The 25580-nt window shown below is 37.1% G+C and overlaps 1 protein-coding gene across 7 annotated transcripts in view; it reads left to right on the top strand.

Moving 5' to 3' along the window:
- LOC127865234 (uncharacterized) overlaps positions 1 to 25580 on the top strand; it is a 44074-nt gene continuing 18494 nt past the window's right edge. For all 7 annotated transcript variants that reach the window (XM_052405261.1, XM_052405256.1, XM_052405254.1 and 4 more), the window contains exon 1: positions 1 to 87. The gene's annotated coding sequence lies outside the window, so the exon portion shown is untranslated. The remainder of the gene's footprint in view (positions 88 to 25580) is intronic.

Here is a 25580-nt window from a genome sequence, read left to right as displayed (position 1 = left end):
AGTAAATTCAGGCGAAAGACGTGTTTTTAGCGCTCTCGAAAATTGCTTAACTTAGGCTCAATTTCAACATTTTTTTGGATACTCAAGGTAAGATTATTTACGGTATAGGCAGTACTGATAAATTAGCACATTTAAATCGCTAAATAAAACAACGATTTTCACACTTTTTAAAATTTATATATGTGTGTGGGGCGTTGGATATTGTTTCGGTGATTGTTCTTTCGGAATAAAAAGAAACACAAAGAAAACACAATGCAAAACAGGTGTCAAATAGTATTTCTTTACTAGAATTAAGAACAGTTTCACATGTGGATTGTTGTTGAATTGATGAAGTAAATTTAATTAACTTGAAGATCTACTTCAATCTTCAGTACTTGTCTGATTTTTAAGGTATTTGAAACGTTTCTGTTCAATGCATGTGCATTGTTTTAATTTAAAGCGATGTATTAAAAAGGGATTGAGACCTAATTTGATGTAACACAATGTTCCTGGTTTACATTTGGATAGACTACTGCTTTGATAGATCGGTAGTAGATGGGGCATTATTGCGCGGATGAGTTGATGGGAAGATAACTGGATATCTAGATAGATGGATGAATGGTTGGATATGTGGATATATATTTTGATAGATACGGTGGATGGTTATTTAGGTTAGGGAATCGTTTGATATGAGAGTTGATGGTTGAAGAGTTAGATGGATTGTTGGATAGAAAGATGGATGGTATGAACAATACTGTATGTTTATAGTTGGATAGTTTAGTGCATGGTAGGATAGCATGGTGGGTGGTTGGAGAGATAGAACAGGGTGGTTGGAAAGATATGTGGATAGGTTTGCAAATGTGAGAATACGTGAGTTTATAGTTGGATAGGTGGGAAGGGGATGTCCGATTTGTGGATGATAATGATTGATTGGTTATTCATGTAGATGGATGGTTGGAAAGATAGATTTGTGGTAGGAAAGATAGGTAAATGTTTTGATGAGTAAGTGAATGGTATAATATGTGAATGCATGGTTAAAAAGGTGGGTGGATGGTTGGATAGGTGGGTGGATGGTTGGATAGATAGGTAGATGGTTGGAAAGATAGGTGGATCGTTCGATAGGTTATTGCATGCTTGGCCGATGGTTTGATAGGTGGGTAATGGGTATGTGGGTGTTTGGTTTGATAGGTTGAGGGAGTGTCAGAGATGTAGAATGATGAATGACTCGATAGACAGGTGGTTGGAAAGATGGATGCTTGGTGAAAGATTAAATAGAAGGCGCATGGATAGAAAGATAGATGGGTGGTTGGAAAGATATGTGGATGGTTTGATATATGAGAGCGTGGTTTGATAGCTAAATAATTTATGGATATTGTTGGGTAGAGGGTATGTGGGTGTATGTTTTCATAGGTGTGTTGTTAGATTGGTAAATTAATAGTTTGATATAAGGGTGGATTGTTTGATGGATGGTTTGTTTGTTGGATATGTGAATGGACGGTTGGATAGGTTGGTGTATGGGTAGATTGCAGATTAGTTGGTTGGATAGGTGGGTGGAGTATGGATAGATGGCAGGTTTGATGGTTGGATAGTATGATTGATGGTTGGATATGAGGATAAATGGTTGGAAAGCTGGATGTTACTGTATAGTTGTATATGTGGATGGATAGTTTGATATGTTTTTATATAGTTGGAAAGGTGGATGGATGATTGGTTAGGTTGGTTGATCGATTGATTGGTGTCATCCATGCAAAGTCATCCATTAAGACGTCACGATAATTATTAATTCGTTTCAACGAAAGGCGTGCGTGAACCTATTTTGAGCATTCGTCTCATGGGTATTGGGGTACGGCAGGGACCTATACAAACAGAGGGATGAAAAACTCACTGAACCGAAAAAAAAGCTAACGCGTTGTTACGCAAAAGGGAAACGAGACTTGCGACCCAACGAGACTTCGCGCGACGAGGCAAATTTTCACAGCCGCCATTTTGACAAAGCGAGACCGTGACAAAGCAATCGAGACAGAATAAGATAACAAATTGATCAAGTGTTGCCAACACAGAAGTATTCATTGCAAAGGTTTGTTGAGTTTGATACATCTAATTGTTTCATTTGTGTTCGACTATGCTTTGTATTTACTTATAAAACAACGGTGGGTATTTTCACCAAATCATGCGTATCATTGTTTACACTTCCATAATCCGAGAAACGTGTGTCGTGGCTTTTTTCAAAAGGCTTGGTCAAATAAAGCTCTATACTATTCATGTTGGTATTCTTACAAACGTTATATTTCAACGCATTGTGTGATGCTAATTTTATTTGTATTATTAGCAAATTCATGATTTTGAATGAGCACAAAGGCAATACAATTTTAGTCTTTTTTTTTTATATTTTACCACTTTCAGTTTCATCAACATATGCCGTGGCTCTTTTTGAAAGGCTCAGTCAATACTAGCCCTATATATATCATGTTGGTATCTTTACAAACGTTACATTTCAATGCATTGTGTGGTGCAAATTTAATTCGCATTATTTGCAAAGGTATAATTTTGTATTAGCTCAAAGATTATACAATTTTAGTCATTTTTTTATTTTGTAATCACTGTCAGTTTGATCAACATATGTCGTGGCTCTTTTCGAAAGGCTCAGTCAATACTAGCCCTATATTAATCTAATGGGTATCTTTACAAACATTACATTTCAACGCATTGTGTGATGCTAATTTTATTTGTATTATTTGTAAATTCATGTGTTGAATGAGCACAAAAGCAATACAATTTTAGTCATTTTTTTATTTTCTTACCACTATCAGTTTCATCAACATATGTCGTGGCTCTTTTTGAAAGGCTCAGTCAATACTAGCCCTATATATATCATGTTGGTATCTTTACAAACGTTGCATTTCAATGCATTCTGTGGTGCAAATTTAATTTGCATTATTTGCAAAGGCATAATTTTGTATTAGCTCAAAGATTATACAATTTTAGTCAGTTTTTTTATTTTGTAATTACTATCAGTTTGATCAACATATATCGTGGCTCTTTTCGAAAGGCTCAGTCAATAAAGGCCCTATATTAATCTTATGGGTATCTTTACAAACATTACATTTCAACGCATTGTGTGATGCTAATTTTATTTGTATTATTTGCAAATTCATGATTTTGAATGAGCACAAAAGCAATACAATTTTAGTCACTTTTTTATTTTTTTTACAATTTCAGTTTGATCAACATAAGTCGTGGCTCTTTTCTAAAGGCTAAGTCAGTTATCATGTTTGTATCTTTACAAACGTTACATTTCAATGCATTGTGTGGTGCAAATTTTATTTGCATTATTTGCAAAATCATAATTTTGTATTAGCTCAAAGATTATACAAATTTAGTCATTTTTTTATTTTGTAATCACTATCAATTTAATCAAATATGTCGCATCATTTTAAGAAAGGCTCAGTCAATACTAGCCCTATAATAATCATGATGGTATCTTTACAAACGTTGCATTTCAATCTATTGTGTGGTGCAAATTTCATTTGCATTATTTGAAAAATCATAATTTTGTATAAGCTCAAAAACAATACAATTTTAGTCATTTTTTTAATTTTATAACCACTATTAATTTGATCAACATATGTCGCAGCATTTTTGGAAAGGCTCAGTCAATACTAGCCCTTTATTAATCTTGTTGGTTTAAATTCATATTGTTTTATATTTTCAGTGTGCTGAAAAGAAGCAAAAGAGGGTCTCTTGCTCTTTAGACGACAAGTTTGACCCCGCAAAGCATAATGTCATGACGCCAGCGAAACTTGGGCGTACAAACCCAGGTCATTTCCACATTAAGAACTTTTAATGGTTGAAAAACATTGTGGACTTTAAATAGTGCTGACATACATGTGTGTTTACAGCTATGCCAAGGATACTGATACTGTCTGATTCAACACGGAAATTGGATTCCTTTCTTTTCCTGAGACGTACCTTGACCATCCCAGCACTAAGATGATGTTACTATATTCATGTCTACTATATAAAGCAGTGGCGACAACAAACTTCACAGACTTGCCGAAGACAAAAGAAAATTCAGTATGAATTAGTTTAAAATATTCAGTTGATTAAATTAAACTGTTGCATTTTTTTATAAATGAACACATTCCAGCAGTGAATATATCTGGTTTACTCAAAAGTGACAGTTAGATCTTTGATCATGTTAATCAAAAATGTGTTCCCAAAACTCATTATAAATATACAATTTTCAAACTTGTTTAAACAAGATAATTTTGTATTTAATTTTAGTAAGCTTTTTGTATTGCTGTAGGCTTCGAATAAATCTTCTGCATTACCTGCATGTCAGGAGGAATCTCAATCTTTTGTTGTTGAAATAATAAATAGAAAATTGTTAGTATTATTATCAAATTTTTGTTGTTCTATTTCACATTGCAAATGGTTACATGTGCAAAATCTTTTACAAACATGTGATTTTTTTTACATGCTATTGAGTTTTTAAAATATTTTCTTTAACTGAATGCTCATTACACTTAGTAACATGAATGTATTGTTACACATACTCTTAAACTTAAATAATACCAAGATTACCTATCATGCATGAACTAATGTGTATGTTTCAGTGATTAACTGATTTATACTGAGAAATAAAACATAAACGACTTTTATGAATTGCCTTGCCTTCAAATTGTGCTGATTTTTGTTCAATACTTGAACACGAAATCACGAAAGACTTTCAGTACTACTATGGATATCATGTTCAAATGGAGTCCAACAGAATAATATAATGGCATGATAACCTTCATTGTCTCGGATGATAAAGATCAATTATACATTTTAAATTGTAAGCAATTGGCAGCCGTTAATAATGTTGATATTTTTCACACAGCAGAGTAACATTTTTAATTAATTAAAAGACCGGTCTTTGCTACGTGTACATATGTGCGATATACAATGGCAATTGAAACCATGTGAAACAAATGGTATTGTTACTCGTCAACGCATCCGGTAATTGGGTTCCGTGTAGCATACTGCGTGTTAATATTACTAATTATTTATTTACAAAACAAACTAGGCAAAATTGAACGAATATATATTTGTTTATTAAACAACGAAAGTCGAATATTGCGAAACAACTATCACCACCAATGAGCGAAATCGCTCGCAATCGGATGAATCTGCTTTCCTTCAGCTACATGAAGGTCAGTCTGGCTGCACAGGTTCTGAGCGACTCTGTTGGTGAATATTAAAATGGCATGCGAAACTTTGCTGCGTCGGAGGTTAAAAGAACAGTTATACATTTTGAATTGTTTGCACTTAACATGTCTTGATTATGTTGCTATTTAAAACAAAACATGGTAACATTTCAATACTATTAAAAGACCGGTCTTTTGTACATGCACATACGTGCGATAAACAACGGCAATTTAACCCTGGCGAAACAACCGGCAATTAATATTCATCAAAGGGTCCGATAATTGGGTCCCCGTTCGACATACTGCGTAATAATTAGACTAAATAATGATTGATTTTGAGATCAACAACGCAACAATTGAACGAATAGGTACTTGTTTATTTAACATAATATAATTTGAATCCGAAAAAACGTAACCCGCTCAATAAGCGAAATCCCTCGCAATCGATATCGTGTAGCCGCATTATCGCTACACAGGGACCAATCAATCGAGATTATCAAATCTCGCGCACCGGTTTATTATCGCCTCGCCTCCCTCTACACAGGGACCAATCGATCGAGATTATCAAATCTCGGTTTATTTTGCGTGCTGTAACGGGATATCGCGAGGTTGCTAATCCCTTTGTTTGTATAGACAATCCCAGAATCGATAATATGGGCGCCGCCATATTGGCTATTACGTAACCCGCGATTGAAAACGGTACTGAAGAATTTGACAGATTACAACGTTATCATAGTGTACACCCGCTTTATTCCAATAAACAGTACTTTATGACTTCGCACATTAGGATTGAAAACAAGTGAAACATGAAACCAAGTGTCGATATGTATCACATCGTAAATCAATATAATTTAAATTAAAAATATACACGATAGATTAATAAAATATGTGTCTCTGCAATATTCAGTGACAACACGTATTGTTTAAGGCCGAGTTGGCATTTTTAAGCATACCTTTCAGCATAATGCCTTTGTATAAAGTTTAATTATTTCTTTATGGAATAAAATTATTCAAGCATAATTATAAAGGTATAGAAATATCTAAAGTGTGAAGTAAACTTTGTGATTTTAGCGTAAATAGTGCCGGAGATATGAACAAAGATCTATCAATATATAAAGATTGGAAACATCCATTCAGACCATATTTTTGGATAGATCTTTGATATTAATTAGATAGATTTAAGATCGATGTAGACAATTAAATTGCTATCTGCCTTTGTTTAAGCCTATATTATTTCTTATTAAATGTCGTACTTTCTATACTTTCCGGAGATATTCATTAAGAAGAATGCCGGACAAAAACCCTCCCGGATAAAAACCCTCCCGTCAGTTTTATAGGGGCCGGACGAAAACCGTCCCATGAATGAACGGGGGCGGACAAAAAACCCTCCCATGAAAAAAAACGGGGGAGGACAAAAACCCTCCCATGAAAAAACGGGACCGGACAAAAACCCTCCCGTGAAATCTGAGCCACGAATTCAAGTACCAACGATTATTTATGATTTTTTAATCCGAAATCGGTCATTTCAGAATCTCATTTCCGACATTTGTATTTATTTTGTAGTCGGTTATCCGAGATATTTATTTTTTGTAATAGTGACTTCACTTCAGTAGGTAACATTACACTATATATTGACTAATTAAAATTTTCCGAATTGAAATGATATTTTACACCCATTTGACGTCAATTAAATTCGCTCAATGGGAGGCGATGTTCCAAGTGTGGATTTAAAGCGTTTATGGGTTTGCCCGTGACACCACATGTCTGCACATGTGTTGATACCGAAATTTAGATAAGATATCACGCGTCACCTTTAAATAACATGTTAAATGACAATCAAGACCTTATTCATGCCAGGGACCTACACAAATAGGTCCATGTCCATGCTGTGTGTAATTACTCTTAAACGAATGCAGATGAACCTTATTTCTACTAATTACGTAATTTATATTAATTAAAAAAACACGAACTATTATGTGGTTGTCAGATCGATAACAGAAACTCTTGAAATCCTCAAATATATTTGATAAACCCGTTTCGCTTCCTTGTTTTGCGTAGGGACCTATACACACATATATAGGTCCCTGTTTATTTCTTCAGTACCGTTTTGGAGGCGCGCGAGAGTATTCAGGGGCGGGTAATCCGGGAGGTATCGATTTCTGGGATTGTCTATAGGTCCCTGGGTACGGCAAGCGTTCTCATGAAAAGTCATTTCCACGTGGATGTCGGAGGGTATTTCACATCTTTTTCTATCTAAAATTATATTTAAAAAATGAAGGGCAATACAGATGAAAGGTATTTTTTTAACAGAGAACGGATTAAGGAAAGTGCTCTTCGGCAAAAAGCAAAAAAAACACACAACATAAAGAACACGGCACACGCTATATGTTACTCTATGAAATGCACATCAATGCTTATTGAAAGATATTTACATATATTTTAAACATTACAGACACCATAATACTACTTTAAATTTTGACATACAATTTTAATGTGATCATGTGACTACATTCTGAGCAAGCTCACTATAAAATCTTTCATCCGTGACGCTTTGGAACGTGGCACTTGATGTCAATGACAATGTTTTGTTTTTCATTATTAATTTATTTATTTTTTAGTTACCCGTTGTTTATTATAATGCATACACATATTAAATTAATAAAAATCTTCCAACAAAACGTCTTCTTAAAAAAAAGATAGTTCGACTATGTACATAGATATTGACAAGGTAAATCACTCGCCATTTTCTAAAGCAACGGAAGTGCGTCATTATGCATAATTAAATCGCTGTCACCCCGCTCGCTTATTGAAATGCGCGCGCACGTCGGGAACCTCGCTCGTTCTCTATCTACTTTCAGTTTCAATAGAAACATCCACAGACGATGTGATAAATCCTTGTAACTATTGTTTCACTCAATTAATGGGGCAATCAACAAAAGATATTGTAAATTGCATACACATGAATCATTCCTTACCAATTGTTTAACTTGATTTCGTCTGCCATGGTGATTTCCAGAAAAAAATAAGCACGTCAAAAATCAAATCTGGCGCCCATATTGTTTAGTGGCTGTTATTGTGTATAAAGAGCGAGGTTCCCGGCCTGCGCGTCCATTTCAATAAGCGAGCGGGGTGACAGCGATTAAATTTCCGTTGCTTTAGAAAATGGCGAATGATTTACCTTGTCAATATCTATACATACATAGTCGAACTATCTTTTTTTAAGAAGACGTTTTGTCGGAAGATTTGTATTAATTAAGTATGTGTATGCATTACAATAAACAACGGGTAACAAAAAAATTAATCAATAAATTAAAAAAAAACATTGTTATTGACATCGAGCGCCTATGCGTGGGTTATGTATAGTTTCGCCTTTTTGCACGTGGAAATGTTGAAACACAATATTATTATGAACTAATTTCAATTTCATCATTGATTGTGGGTGCTTACAACTAGAAAAATCATCTATTTCATTTTACAAAAAGTATGGCTCATATGAATATTCAGAAATGCAACCGCGAAATTTGGCAAATTACATGCGACCCACCCTACGTGATAAGCGTCCAATCGTCACGGATGAATGATTGTATCGCTAGGTTGCACCGAATGTAGCCAAATGATCACATACATTTTTTTGAATGAAAATCTCTGCTTATAACAGAGATATTTAAGTTTGAAAAGTGTTGCGTTAGGAAAGTATCCAATACACTTGCAAGCAACCTGCATTTTGCCAAAATGCGCGGTTTCGCTCTTAAATATTCATATGAGCCATACATTTGTAAAAACTAGTTTTAATGTTATCCTGATGTAAGAACCCACCTCAAATGATAGCATTGAAATAAATTTAGAATAATATTGCGTTTCACCATTTACACGTGCAAACTTATTAAACCATTATACTCCACGTGCTAAAGCGTTTGAAAGGATGAATAATTTTACCGTGAGCTTGCTCATAATGTTGTCAAATGATCACATGTAAAAAATTTAATCAAAATATTAACTTATCTCTGATATATTCAAGTTTGAAAAGTCTCCAAATGTATGAACAAAGAAAACAGTTTAATAGATTACAATTTTTTTCCCAGCTTCTTCTACATTTAATAATTATTTAAAGAAATGTTAATTTATAGAAACGATAATGACCTTAAGATTTGGTGGCGCGTGTCTTCAAATAATTATTTGTGCTATTTGACATGGAAGCTTTATCATCGATCGTCGTGACTGTTCAATATAATTTGTTGCTGTCGTAGCAACAGCTTAATTAACGAAACGTACGATGCAAACAATAGCAGTTGATGCATTCAAGTTACTGCTTATCATTCAATATTATACTCAAAGAGTATACTTCAATAATTTACTTCAGTTTAAAAAAAGTATTATCTTTAAAATGTACCAGCAAGGTGCCTGTACCACGTGTCTTTTTCGGCTATGTGTGGGACAATCGGATGTCAACAAACCATCGCTTTAGGTACGTTTCTGATAATTTCTTCATTAATTCAAAACCATTTTTAAAAAAACAAAGACGAGAGCCCGGTCATTGTCAAAATACACTACTGTGTTAAGTTTGCGCAAAATTAATTAAGTATTTTTTTCCAAAAAGTGCAACCGCGTGTTTGAAAACACACAAAGTGAAATGCTATGTGTGGTATATTTGTTATTCAATCAACACAAACGTTCATTATAATATTGTTGAAGGTTTAAAAAAAGGGGCGGACATTGTAATTCTTCATAGAGAAGCTACATTTATTGTATGTTTGCGCATATACATCTGATTCGGAGTCTGTGTATAAAAATGCAATAATGCTATGTGTGGAACACATTTTTGAAATGCTATGTGTGGTATGCAAGAATTTTCCCGTCAGTTCTGCATTTAATCTGAACACAGTTTTGTAAGAATCTAAAACATATACTTCAGTCTGTACTGAAAATATATCAAATTAACCAAATGTTACATGATGGAATACTGAAGTAATTGTGTAATGTTTAAACAATTTATGTTTAATTGAACATAAATTTTAAATAAAATACACTGCGCAATTGTTATCCAACCAATGGTCTTTTTTAACAAACACGTTATGTTGAACTATAATATTATCTTTTTTTTGACTTGTTGTCTTTAAATAAATATCATGATTGATATTTCTGCCTGATTATTAAATTCGGTCCTTTTTTTATAAATGAATGACAAAGAAAGTAAAAGCACGTGCTTTAAAATGGGTTTTACTTCTGTTGTTTTTCAGACTTGACAAGGATCAGTCGAATGATTTGTAACGCTTTAAGGCGCGGAGCTGTGTTAGAATTAGATGAACACCATCAAACCACACGGAAGGTGTTATGCGGCAAGTTAATTATCAAAACCACAGTGACAGAGACGGACCCAGCTTCATTCTGTGATGTTAACGGAAAGCTATTTCAACTAACTCTACACATACCATTTAATATGTTTTTTTGCATAATCAAAACAAAGTGTGTGTATTGATATTTGTGTATATTTATGTGTTTTGTATCTATGTTATTAATGAAATTGATTAGATGAATATAAAATCTGGGTATATATGTTAATAAAACAATTGTTTCATAACAAATAACAATATAAATCCAATGATGATTGTTTGTGGTCTATTAAGTTCATTTAGTTTCCAATATCATCTCCATATGAATATCTTATGTATATCAAAATTAACACTTCATTAATAATAACATTGCTTTATAACCAGCATGCACATGTTACAATAGAAATTAAAGCACCAAGTACATAAAGAAGTACATCAGTATTCGCAAAGTAACAAATCTTGCTATACAAACATATAAATGATCTTATTAACACGTAACAAATGATCATCGCAAAAAAGTCTTTGCTTTGGGGGTTTATTATACCAACAAACATATTTAATTGTATTAAAACTTCATGAACTCAATTTCAAATGAAATCTGAATAACTGAAAATAGTGTAAGATGTTTAATGAAAATACTCATTCGACCGGGTCATGAAAGGGGCTGAAAGATCTTATTACCACCGCACCAAGTAATAAACAATACACGTTGTTCAATTTGTTGAATTGGCAAATTTGTATTTAATGTTTACTTTGATTGTTTTCTTTCACACTGCAATACTTGCACCATCTGGTAACAAAACAAAAAGTCTTTTAAACTTTTGAACATTAACTATATATGACAACTTTTCATTGATCAAGATCAGTACGTCTCTTGAAGGGGCTTCCGAAAATACTTTAATCTCCCTGAAAAGAACAAAATACACATGAAATAAACTGTAAAACTTAAAAAAAAAAATTGTCATGCTTGATATATAAGATAGCTTAATAGGATTTAGATACGAATACATGATTTTACAGAAAAATAAGTTATTGATCCTTTAATCTATTTGCTTAAATAATGTTGTATTATCTCTTTATGCTTATTTAATAACTCTCGTTACGGTCTAATATGTTTACACATTCCTGATAAAAAGCACACAACCATAAGTTCAATAACACTTTTTGTAATTTTGTTACAATTATATTTACATGACACCTTGCACAAACAATCCTTACGATTTTGTGTATTAAACAAGTGCCTTAGTTGGAAGTAACAATTCACTGAAAATTTAACGTTTTGTAACAATCAATTTTATAGAAACTCACAAGAAAAGGTTCGCCGCAACAGAAATATTTTCCTTCCCGTGCGTGGGTGGCTTTGTGTTTGGAGATTCCCGACTGTGTTTTGACCTCTCTACCATACTGTTCCCAAACAAATGGCATTCTACAAGAAAAAAAATATGAATATAAATTATCGACAATCATGATAATTTGAGAAACATTAACGTCGTGATTATCATATTTTAAGCACGCAAAACAGTACCAACAATGTTTTATTTACCAACTTTTGTTATTTAGACAGACTTAAAATATTATTGATGTTTATGTCAATCTTTCGATTCTCTAGTTTAGTTTGTATACCACACATAGCATTTCAAAAACGTGCCACACACATAGCATTATTGCATTTTTAAGCACACACTCCGATCCAGAAGTATTTGTGCAAACATACAATGTATGTAGCTTCTCTATGAAGAATTACAATGTCCGCCCCATTTTTTAAACCTTTGACAATATTATAATGAACGTTTTTGTTGATTGAATAAAAAATATACCACACATAGCATTTCAATTCGTGTCTTTTCAAACGCGCGGTTGCACTTTTTGGAAAAAACACTAAATTAATTTTGCGCAAACTTAACACAGTTGTGTATTTTGACAATGACCGGGCTCTCGTCTTTATTTTGTTTTTTAAATGGCTTTGAATTAATGAAGAAATTATCAAAAACGTTACCTGAAGCGATGGTTTGTTGACATCCGATTGTCCCACACATAGCCGAAAAAGTCACGTGGTACAGGCACCTTGACCAGACTTGCGGACTTTCTAAACCAATAAGCGCGCACTTAATTTGGTAGATGCATCGACTCCGAATAATAAATCGTAGTTATGACGTCACAATGAATATTACGTTGTAATCCGAATTCAACCGAAACGATGTCCTTACTTTACTGAAAAGTAAATAAACGCGAAAGACGTGTTAAAAGCTCTCTCAAGAATTGTTTAATTTAAGCTCAATTTCAATCAACATTTTTTAGCCAAGGTAAGATTATATACTTTATACGGAGTTGTGCCTTATTAAAATATTTAAAATGCTTAGTACAACATGAAACAACGATTAAAACACTTTTTAAAATGGACAAGTGTGGGTGGGGTTGTGAGATATATCATAATGTTGTTGGCTTTTTTGCAAGGAAAAAGAAAACAAAATCCCCCTAAAAACATCGCGTTTTAGTGGTAAAAAAGTATTTTCGTGCTAGAATTCGATACAGTGTCAAAACAATGAAGCAACTTGTGTCGATTTGGAGATCTACTCGTCTCAAACAAAAAATAAACACATTTTTACATGAAACGTTTTTTTTGTTTTACTGTCGATTGGTGTATAACGGATAGCTAAGGACTTCGAGTCTCATTTCAACGTAAACACCATGCATTCAGTAATTAAACCATTAAACCTAGATAGACACATGTCTTTTCTATTGAAACATGCCAGCGGTTTCAAATTTCCGAAAAATATTATTTGTTTACAGCGCGAAGTTCATGGTACACTGATTCAGCCATTACCGGATGCTTAGATCTTTATCGGATTGCATGTGTATCGTGTTATTTTTTTCTTGAAATTTGACACAGCATTTGTAAAAAAAAAGCAATATATGTACATAGAAAGAAAATTTATGTCTGCGTTTAATAAGACCAAGTTCATGGAAATCGCTGCACAATTGATGAAGTAATGGCTGTTCAAAGCGATGCACCCTATATTCGGGTCATTTTGAGTTGAATACTTCGTTATATTTATAGATTTGATAGGGAAAAATATGTTTTCAGAGAAATGGATTTTTCGTTATAATTTGATTATTTTTCATTAAAAATGATGTTTTCACTAATTAATAGCATAGCCACACGCTAACCACATGAGTATTGGACAACTTCAATTGAGTTTATATTTATTTTGAAACAATCCCCACATTCCTGAATATGGGTCACCACATGTCCGTTATATTCACTAAATCCCGAGTTACAGCTTTCATGCTTATTTTATATGGTACGCATCAATTTGGTTTCTGAGCATTCTTACTTTTGTAAAGGACACATAATACTAAAATATTAAATCAATGAACATTATGTTTACCAAACAAAATCTGCAAAATTCAAGAAACCTGCACTTTTCCTGTCGATACAAAAACGGTGCGTACATAACGTGACCTTGTTTTGCTTTCGAAAAAAGAAACAGTTGTAAACATTGACACACGTCAACAAAAACATGAATCGACTTAACAATGATAGGCTTTTTGTATTCAATTCTTAGATACTATAAATCTTAACATAAATCAAATTACTAAAAGTACTGGTTTGACGATGCTTTTGAAGAGAATGGATATAGAGAGGATATTTGTTGGATTCGGTGGAATATCGATTTTCCCAGAAAAACAGCGAAAAATATCGATATTTTCACTGTGATTTTTCACTGTTTAAACAGTGAAATACCAGTTTAATTCACTGATATTGTTACGTACCTCTGCTTTGAGGTATACCGTTTTAATGACTTGATTACTTATAGCTTTCAAATAGCTGTTAATATAGTGTTACGCTTGTTCCATCCGTTTTGAAATATGACACAAGTCCATAATAAACGTTTCAACAATAATTTATTCGTTCGAAAATAAATAATCGCAATAAACAACCCGTTAGACAGCAACACAATGTAAGTGATTCCTAACCCGGTAATTATACTAGGGTAGTATTTACAAAGTTAATGGCGTGTGACGCACAATCAGTCAGTTCTGTGTTCTTTCAGTATTTATGTGTAAATTATACAATAAAAGTGTTAAAATGCTTCCAAAATCAGTGTTACTTAATGTAAACAATCTTCAATTCACTGGATTATTACTATAAAACTTATGTGATAACGACTAAAAGGTATTTACTTCGAAAAATGAATGACTCTTTTAACAAAAATTACGTCTATCCTAGATCTTGACTTAAGCTCAACTGTCCACTGTTTTTACTTATTGTTTAATACTGATGACCAAAATTGATCAGTGACCAAGATTCTGGGCAATGACCAAGATTCTGGGCAATGACCAAGATTCAGGTCATTAATGACCCGAATTCTGGGCACCAGTGACCAAAACTGGTCAGTCACGTGACTGACCAAAAATAATGACCAAGAAATTGGAACGTTTCATGACGTCGTTTACAAAACGTCATAACAATAAGACATATTGGCGCCTTATTTAGAAAAACAATGAAAATTACAAAGAATTAGACATGGATTTACTTTGATGTGATACATCTTGCTGCGACAACAAAGTTGAACTCTCAAACTGTCAAAGTGACTTTCAGGAAAGGGAATTTCCCAGAATTCAATAAAACAAATGGTTAGCAAAATTACAAGGTGCCACTTGAAGTAAATAGGTAAATAGGTACATGTAAGCTGGCAGAAATTGTAAAATATTGAAATGTACTACAAAGAAACGAAATTCTATAACATAGATGGCTAACAACTAGATGAAAGGTCTGGTGATGTTTAAATTATATACATTCACTTGAGAAAATATGCCAATTGATTTATATAGTCACATTATGTCACCAGTACGAACAACTTCACAGTCCATGAGAAAAGGTAAGTGTTACTGTCACACCTGGGGTGTATCATTACCCCCCTCTTAATAAGGCAAAGCTCCTGCTGCCTTTTACTTATCATAATACACCACATACATAGCAATAATTGCTTATCAGCGTACGTCATTGCATTAAAAATAAACAACAATAACAGATCAAAGTGTTAAACTTATAACTTTGTGAATAACTGTTTACTGTACGAACTGATCATAGTGTATGGCAGTCTATTTAAATAACAGTCACTGTTTAGTGTACGAACTGTTCATAGTGTACGGCGGATCATTTAAATAACAGTTACTGTTCAGTGTTAACTGTCTGTATGATCTTTTTAAACACACATTTAACTTCAATAAATATTTAACAGTAAATAACATAACATGTTTAATTAAAAATACACTTATTACTCAAAAGTTAATGTCAGTGCCCAGCGTCTTTGTATGATTGGTATTTCCCGCTTGACTTTGACCGTCTCTCTTTCGCCAATGTTTCTTGGATGACGCCCAGCTGCTTCGAGATTTTTGAGACCTCCTCCACCAGCGTTGCCATGGACCTCTGTGTGGACAGACTAACCTCCACCAGTTTTGCCACGGACCTCTGTGTGGACAGACTAACTTTCAGCTGCTCGTCGATTGCGCTTGATAAGGATCTCAAAACGTTCGGCGCGTTACACTGGCAAGTGGGACTGGGACTACACTGGGTTGATGCCTCAATTCGCTGGACCTTATGCCGGCTGCCTGAAGATTCTGCGAATGGCACTGGTAGTGGCCTTTTCAGAGCGACAGGGTTCATCGGTCTTGAGTCCCCTAGGAAATCCAGAAATGAACTTTCTTTCTCATCCAGCACAGGTGTGGACAGCGATGCAACGTACCTCGTTAGTGATCCAAAACCAGCTGATGGACACAATGGCTGGAAGGAGTTATCTGCTGCTACTTCTGATGACATCATTTGGGCGTTGGTTGACTGCGCACTCAGAGTAGTTTGCAGACACGGTGCTGGCCCTTCAGCTACCCCCTGTTCATAATTCACTGCAAACCATGAATCCGGGATGGCAGATTTGTTCAGTGGCGCTGACAATTGGGGAGTTGCAGCGATGCCGCAAGCCTTTGCTGCCGTGTAGATCTGGCTGGCAGACGTGTCCAGTGGCGCCGACAATTGGGGAGTTACAGCAATGCCGCAAGACTTTGCTGCCGTGAAGATCTGGCTGGCAGGTGTGTCCAGTGGCGCTGACAATCGAGGAGTTACAGCAATGCCGCAAGCCTTTGCTGCCGTGTAGATCTGGCCAGACCTCTCAAAGCGGGGCAATTCCTAAGTGTGGGATTTTGTTGACACTGGAATCGGCTTAACCAACCACAGTGGCACCATTGACCCGTCTTCTGTAAATACCGTTTCGTTGTCATCTTCCTCCATGTCCTTCATCTGTAACCTGTTTCTGTCACACCATTGCGCACTCTCTTCAGTCGATAATGCTACCATATCCCCCTCGGTAACATGATATGGATCTTTTGCCCTTCGCAAAACTTTAGTATAGTCAGGTTTCCCTGACCTCTTCTCCTCAGTCACATGCCTAGTATATTGAGTTAAGTGTTTCAGAAAGGCTTGCTGGTCCTGGCACCTAAAACAACACAGGGTGCAGAAAAACGGCGCCCTGTCCATGGGAACGTGTTCCTTCAAAAAATGGCCCTCTATGCGGCTGGCCCTCTATGCGGCTCCTGCGATCAACTTTAATACAGTACTTACAGCGATACGCTCTACGCTTAAAGTTGCCGACACGGTTCATTGTCTGAAAATACGCAAACCAACAACTCTTTAGAGTATGGAGACAAATAGGTCGCAGTGACTGACTCGGTGCTCACATCTTCGGTTATCGGTACACGACTAGTTAAGTTTCATTAGTATTTTTCATCAAATTAAATGTTATTTGTTCGCTTATTTCCTACTATTCTTATTATTACTATTATTATTAAGACGATTAATAAAATAATTTTCAACAGTATTTTGTGCGGTTTAATAGTTCGTTTCGGACACACTTTTACACACGCCTGCTCAACAGCCTTTTACGCAATTTGGATGCCCATAACGGAGGGTTTATTCCCTTATAGGGTTTCAGCTTATCGTGATGGACAACCAATGTTTGTCCTTTTTTGTTAAGCTGGATCACAAAATTTATAGGCGACCGTTTTTCAGTTATTAAAAAGGGACCATCAAATGCCCTTTCCAGTTTTGAACTAACACCTACACGTCTAGTTTCATGGAGGCACCACACATAATCACCAAGCTAATAATTATGAAACACCATTTTCTTATCATAGAATTCCTCACTTCGTTTAGCTTCGCTTGCTAAATGTTTCCCAGTCACCTCATGCGCTCTTCTCATAGTTTCTCTAAGGTTTAAGACATACGTGCAAGTGTCTTCTTGCTCAGAGCTGTTTGGGTTCAAGTCTGGGAACATCATATCGGCAGGAAGTCGAACTTCACGACCCAGAGTCATCATGTTTGGGGATAACCTTGTTGCCTCATGTGGGGTTGCACGATAGGCGCCTGCCAAACATCCCAGGTGTTGATCCCAGTCGCTTTGTTCCCCTTTTAAAAATGCCTTGATCATCTTAAAAAGAGTACGGTTGTTCCGTTCCACTTGCCCATTACCTTTAGGATTTCTTGCACTCGACCTAGTCTTCTTTATTTCTAGAGTTCTACATAGCTCCTGAAATACTCTGCTCTCAAATGCCGCCCCCTGGTCCGAGTGAAGTGACAACGGAGCACCCCACCTGGCTATTACATCATTCATCAATCTCTTCGCGCATTCTTCCGCCGTTTGATTTGAAACAGCCAAAACTTCTGTGTACTGAGGTGATCCCAAATCAGCCAGTAATGTCTGGTTTCCGGGCTCAGCTCTGCCACATCAGCCCATGGTGGTTTGGAAGCGGACATCAGTCCTTCATAGATTGGCTTGATATTGATATCAACAGCTTGAAGATTCGCCACTTTGGAAGGAGACATTTCACATGCCCACGAAAGGTTGTTATTTTGTTCTTTTGTCACTCGTACGTTATCGCTTATGCTGGCCACCTTTACACCTTCAACCTGCTTACTATTCCCAGCAGCTTCATCGGTATTGGTGTCAATATTCAAAGATTGCTCTACATTAGCATCATTTTGATGGACCTTTGATGGCTCTCTACTTTCTACTAAAGTACCATGCGGCTGAAATTCCATAATTTCTGCCTTATGCTTACATCGGCTGCATGGTCCGCATTTTAGGGGTTCACTCATATCGACCTCGTGACATGTACATCCCCTTGGCGTTTCACAGCGCGACAGGGCATCACAATGCGGTTGAAGCTTTCCTGCGCGATACTCAATCTGAAAATCGAACGGTGACAGGATTTCGATCCATCGGGCGATTTTGCCGGTAGGCTCTTTCAAAGAGAAAAGCCAAGCAAGGGCTTGATGGTCGCTTCTGACGATGAAACGTCTTCCCAGAAGGTACTGCCTATAGTATTGTGTGAAATAGACCACTGCAAGTAGCTCTCGCTCTGTCACACAATAGTTACGCTCAGCTTTGTTAAGGGACCTACTCGCGTAACTGATCACCTTTTCGCGACCTTGCTGCTCCTGTGCCAGAACGCCACCTATTCCGCACCCAGACGCATCGACATCCAAATAGAAAATACCACCACCGTTCAATGGATAACCCATCACTTCAGGGCTAACCAATGCCTTCTTAATGGCTTCAAAGGATTTCTGACATTGTTCAGTCCAAAGAAAAGGTGCCTCTTTTTTTTGTCAGGTCAATCATTGGTCTGGCTATTTTAGCAAAGTCCCTAACAAACCTTCTGTAGTAAGAACCTGTAGCCACGAATTGCTTTACTTGTTTTGCAGTTTGTGGAATAGGCCAATTTATTATCTTTTCAACATTACTCGTGTCCGGTTTGATCCCCTCTTTTGACACTATATGTCCAAGGAAGACAACTTCTGTTTGCAGTATGCGGCACTTCTCAGGCTTGAACTTTTGACCTGCGTCTTGAATACGCGCCAGCACCTCATCAACGCGGACAATGTGGTCAACGAAATTTTCACCAAACACAATAATATCGTCAATGTAGACGAGACACGTCTGCCACTGGAGACCTTGAAGTGCTAATCCCATGGTACGCTGAAAAGTGCTAGCAGCATTGTTTAGACCAAATGCCATCCGTGTCATTTCAAACTGTCAAAACTTACACACGAAAGCGCTTTTCGGTACATCTTCCTTTTTCAGAGGTATCTGGAAGAAGCCGGACGTCATATCAAAGCTACTAAAATACTTGGACCCAGCCACGGCATCCAAGCAATCCAGGACTCGCGGAAGTAGAAACCCGTCTGGCTTAACCAAAGCATTGACGCGCCGGTAGTCGATGCACGGCCTAACCGCGCCTGATCTCTTTCGCACTAGCACTATCGGACTAGCCCAAGGCGAACTGCTCTTCTGGATCACCCCTTTCTTCATCAGATCTTCGATTGCGTTCCTTTCTTCGTCGACATAAGCTAACGGTACCCGACGAGGCCTTTGTTTCACTGGAGCGGCATCTCCGGTATTGATGCAATGCTCTGTTAAATGGGTTAGACCTATATCCCAGTCATCTTTAGAAAATGAATCGCTGTATTTGTGAAGCAAACCTGCAACAACGGCTTTCTCGTGTTCCGTTTTACCTACTGTAGAGCGCTCGTGAAGATCTTTAAGATGAGCTGGTAGTTCTTTTAAACCTGTTTGGGCAAGTGCTTCTACATTACCAGGCAATTCTTGATTCGGTCTTACAGCAATTTGTCTTATACAAATGTTATTCGCCACATCTTCGCTCTCTTTATCAACGACGACACTTACCACCCTATCAATGCGTTCTGCACGTGCTATTTCGGCATCCTGCTTCAGCATTGCTTCTTCAGGGAACGGATTCATAAGCCTCACCTTGCAAGTAGGGGCTGAGTTGATGTTTACTAATGTTGCAGCCAAAACTAGACCGTACCGCTCTTGGAACATATCAGTGGCTTCAATGAAAAAGTCAGGCTTCCCTCCGTCATCAGCCTCTTCTCTTTCCACATACACTTCTATCACAGCTTCTGAGTTCCCTGGAACTAGCACATCGTCTGCAACAGTTACCTTTCGCATTTGCCTCAGCCTTTTCTGTATACAAGGTATATCTTTGCCATCTAAAGAAATTATACTGCGACTCATAATGATATCTGCTGGACTCTCAGCGTTCCCCAACACTTCATAGCCCAACAGCACGTCATCTTCTATGTCGGCTACTATAGCTTCTTGAAGCCTCTTGACTGGTCCAAGCTGCATTTTGAAGGCTCCTCGACCCATTACCTTAATGGGCATACCCCCAGCTCCCCGCAAACCTATGGCACCAGTTAACTTTGGCTTCTCACTCTCTCTAAGTCGATTGAAGATCCTCGAAGACACAATAGTTTTCGAGGCACCAGTTTCAGTTGTAAAAACGACAGGGGTATCTTCCACTGTACCCTCAATGTACAGGCCATCCCCATAGTCCCTGGCGTTACAACTGCTCACTGGCTCTGTCGCTGTTGTGGTTTCCTTTTGGCCCTTCAATACTAGATCATTTACATGGACTTCCCTTTCGCTGCAATGGCTGGTCCTTTCCCGTTTAAAGGCTTCTGTTTTTCATCAGCTGTTCTGTTAAAAGCGTTCTTTTGCTCTTGATTGGGGCATTCCCTCGCATAGTGTCCCTTCTGTTGGCATCTTAAGCAAGTCACATCTTTCTTGAAGTTTCTCTTTTGAGGTGTGTTTCGCTCTGCCTCTAGTTGTTCGATCCTCGCCAATAGCTCTTTTATCGTAGATGCTTCACTCTTGCTCTCATCTCCGTTTTTTACTCGCGAAGGAGTTGTCTTTGCATCTGCCCCCTTAATTGCGAAAGCCTTTTCTTCCTCGTCTGCAACGGTACTATCATAATCGTCGTGTTCAGTTCTCCTGGCATTATAACGGTTTCGCCTTTCAGCTCTGTTTGAACCCCGGATTTCTATCAGGTTCACAGCAAAATATACCGCCTCATCTATATTCCGCGGTTCTTTGTTAAACTCCACCTCGAATTTGACGTCGTCGTCATTTAGTCCATCTAGGAATCTTCGTACAAGATCTTCGTCCCTAGTACGCCGATCTCTCCAGCCATGAGCCTTGCCATAGAGTTGCTTTAACTCCGCTGCATACTCTTCGAGATTCTCGCCATGTCGTTGCGACCTTCGGCTGAACGTTGACGCAAAAGAGCGCGGCGTTTCGATGACACGGAAACGGCTGTCTAATTCTTCCACAAAAGATTGATAGTCATTTAGCAAGTTTGGGGAGAGTTGCGAGAATGCAAACTGGGCTGCCAAACCTTCGAGTCTGGGAAGCAACTGGTCCAGCATTTCGTCTTGGCTCCAATTGTTCCTTTTTGCGATCGCTTCAAACTGCGATATCCAAGTCACCCAGTCCTCTTTTCCACTAAATGATGCCATCTTTACAGGTGGAAGTCTTCGCTGCTGATTTTGACGTTGACCATCCATGTAGGCAGGAGCTTGGTACTCGTATCTGCCACGGGCATTTTCGCACCTGGTATTTGAAACCCCAGGTTGCGCATGCGGCTGTCCATTGTCAGTTTGCCGTTCGTAATTACGGCCAATCACAAAGCCGTTGTTAAGAAACCGCGGCGCTTGTGGTTCCGGCTGCAACTCCCTCACGTCGGGCACTCTGTTGCCAACTCTAGAATCAACCCGGCTATCACCCGCACTACGTAGATAATCATCCAGATCACCCACACGCCTGTGTACCGTCGCAACAAATGTGTTGTTGTTCGCGTTGTTAGCAGTCGAAGATGTGGTACCCTGCCCTGCTTCCTTCAGCTGCTTTAACTCCACAACGACATCACGCAAAACGGAAGCCATATTCGACATTTGATCGTGTAGCGCTCTAACCCCGTCGTCAGGTACATGTTGGCTTCCGTACGCGTCCTCCGCGTCCGACTCAGGTGTGTCTTCATCGCCACGAGCCGACGAACCACTTCCGTCACGGAAGGTTACCTCACTGTCTACCGCCCTCGGATCACTCATATTTGACTTATACGATCGTAATAAATTATTGTATAAAATAACACTTTCAACCCACTGTTTTCACTTTGTTTTTTGAAATTACTAGTACTTTTATTTAAAAATATACATTTATTAAAATCGTGTTACAAAGGATTTTCCGATTAATATATTCGTACATCGAATTCGTTTGCCTACATTCGTGTGAACGCGCGTAACAACAGTCCGATGTTTGACCCTACAAAAGTGAATATTGTATATGTCAAATGGTAGCGTAATAAAAAGTAACAATTTTCACTTTAAACGTAGATAAGCGTCGGATTCATATCGCTGGATTGAGTTTTAAAACTGCAATCCCGGACGAGCCCCCAAAAATGTTACGTACCTCTGCTTTGAGGTATACCGTTTAAATGACTTGATTGCTTATAGCTTTCAAATAGCTGTTAATATAGTGTTACGCTTGTTCCATCCGTATTGAAATATGACACAAGTCCATAATAAACGTTTAAACAATAATTTATTCGTTCGAAAATAAATAATAGCAATAAACAACCCGTTAGACAGCAACACAATGTAAGTGATTCCTAACCGCCAGCTTCCCGGTAATTATACTAGGGTAGTATTTACAAAGTTAATGGCGTGTGACGCACAATCAGTCAGTTCTGCGTTCTTTCAGTATTTATGTGTAAATCATACAATAAAAGTTTTAAAATGCTTCCAAAATCAGTGTTACTTAATGTAAACAATCTTCAATTCACTGGATTATTACTATAAAACTTATGTGATAACGACTAAAAGGTATTTACTTCGAAAAATGAATGACTCTCTTAAGAAAAATTACGTCTATTCTAGATCACAGGCAGCAGTATCATAAATTTTCCCCCTCCCCCCGGGACCCTACCTCCCCCCCCCCGAGCTTACCCCAGGGGTTCCAGATGCAACTAGATTCGTTAATTCGACTTTCTCGCTACATTTCTGTGTTTTGCTGTCATATTTTGTCGATCGAATGCTCGGTTCTAAAACGCCATATCATTGGCCAACACAATGAGAACAACCAACCAGATGACGCGTTATAAAATTAAAATGGTGTACATGTGTAAATGAAACACCGAGTGACATATAGCGAGAAAGTCAAATTTAATTGAATATTTAAGTTATTAGCCGAGCAGGAGATCGGTTAGTTGTGTAATCACGTTGCTTTAACTGTCTTTTAACGAATCCAGTTGCATTTTGTCGGCAACTGCATGGGAACATGTGTGTTTTCGATGAAAAAGGTCACGTCCAGTGTTCCACAATCTTTCAGCAATAGGCATATAGTGCGTTTCATACCTTGTGTATATATAATACCTATACGAGGGTATTTTTTCAAACTATGAATTTTTGTCAATAATCGTTGTTGAAAAGTCAAACTATACACAATAGGTGTACATTTAACAATCTGGAACCCCTGGGGTAAGCTCGGGGGGGGGGAGGTAGGGTTCCGGGGGGGGGGGGGTGGAAATTTATGATACTGCTGCCTGTGTCCTAGATCTTGACTTAAGCTCAACTGTCCACTGTTTTTACTTATTGTTTAATACTGATGACCAAAATTGGTCAGTGACCAAGATTCTGGGCAATGACCAAGATTCTGGGCAATGACCAAGATTCTGGTCATTAATGACCCGAATTCTGGGCACCAGTGACCAAAACTGGTCAGTCACGTGACTGACCAAAAATAATGACCAAGAAATTGGAACGCTTCATGACGTCGTTTACAAAACGTCATAACAATAAGACATATTGGCGCCTTATTTAGAAAAACAATGAAAATTACAAAGAATTAGACATGGATTTACTTTGATGTGATACATCTTGCTGCGACAACAAAGTTGAACTCTCAAACTGTCAAAGTGACTTTCAGGAAAGGGAATTTCCCAGAATTCAATAAAACAAATGGATACCAAAATTACACTGCACTCCCTTCAATGAGATTTATTTACCTAAATATCTCTTATTTGAACTTACAATTCTTTTGGGAGTAATGGTCCAGACAACTGGATAAAACAGCAACAATATGCTAACCCATTATTTTTCGATGAACATAATTTAGAATTCCTGTGCTAGCCCCCAATCACAGTATGTTGAGGTATAATAATAGTTAAATTTTGTTTTTCTTCTCAAAAGATTGTCGTAGATTATAAGTTGAGGAATATATCATCCAAGACTACAACTTTTAGAAAGCCATTTTTTTCATTTATTTTTATTGATAAACAAGGTTTTGTAACAATCTATACTATACATAGATAGCTTTAACAGCACAATGTGGCTCACCTGAAACTGATTGTTTCCTAGTGGTGTTAACTAATTTTTTCATGAAGATCTAGAGAAAAGGGCATTGTGAGTATGAACAAACTATTTGCGTCTATCCGATCTAGTTGAGCCTTGTTACTGAGTTCCTACTTTTATTTATTTGAACATTCTGATCAACTGCCATGAAGATCAGATAAAAATGTAAGTGTTAACATAGATTTTAATGATTTTAGTTATTGATCAAATGCTTAGAATCACATGACCCACTTTGGAACGTGACCTGTTAATCACTGAGACTAGACCTTGTGACCTAAATGTTGAATATGCTACTTTCAAGCTTGACTTTTAAATCATTTATATTAATGTTCTAACCAATTCACAAGTGGATCAGAGAGAGAATGTGACCACTAAAGTATTAACAGACCTTTTCTTATATTTGACCTAGTGCCCTAATTTTTGATAGAATATGAAACCAAAAATGACATAGAGGTGACTAGTTTCATAAGAATCTGGCAGAGAGGTGACACCCAAATTTAAACATTGTAAAATGATATCTTATGTGTTCACAATAAACTTTGGATAAAATACAACAGACAAAGAGTGATAACAAAAGCTCACCTTGTCACATCATAACAAGTGAGCAAAATAACCAAAACTATAACATTATATAATTGCTCAGTTACTTTCAATAACAATAAAATGTTACTTTTGAAACAAATACAATACCTTCCCTTTCTTACTACAGGCTGTTCTAAAACAAGATAGCCCTGTATCGCTCACCCAAAACTCCTTGTATAGTGTCAAAAACTTGTGTATGATTTGAATAAGTTGTAACCTAGCTTTAGCCTG

The sequence above is a fragment of the Dreissena polymorpha genome, chromosome 1 (assembly GCF_020536995.1).
Source record: "Dreissena polymorpha isolate Duluth1 chromosome 1, UMN_Dpol_1.0, whole genome shotgun sequence".
NCBI classification, from domain to species: domain Eukaryota; kingdom Metazoa; phylum Mollusca; class Bivalvia; order Myida; family Dreissenidae; genus Dreissena; species Dreissena polymorpha.
Note: the sequence above shows the minus strand (reverse complement) of the source record. Positions and strands in the feature narration are given on the sequence as shown.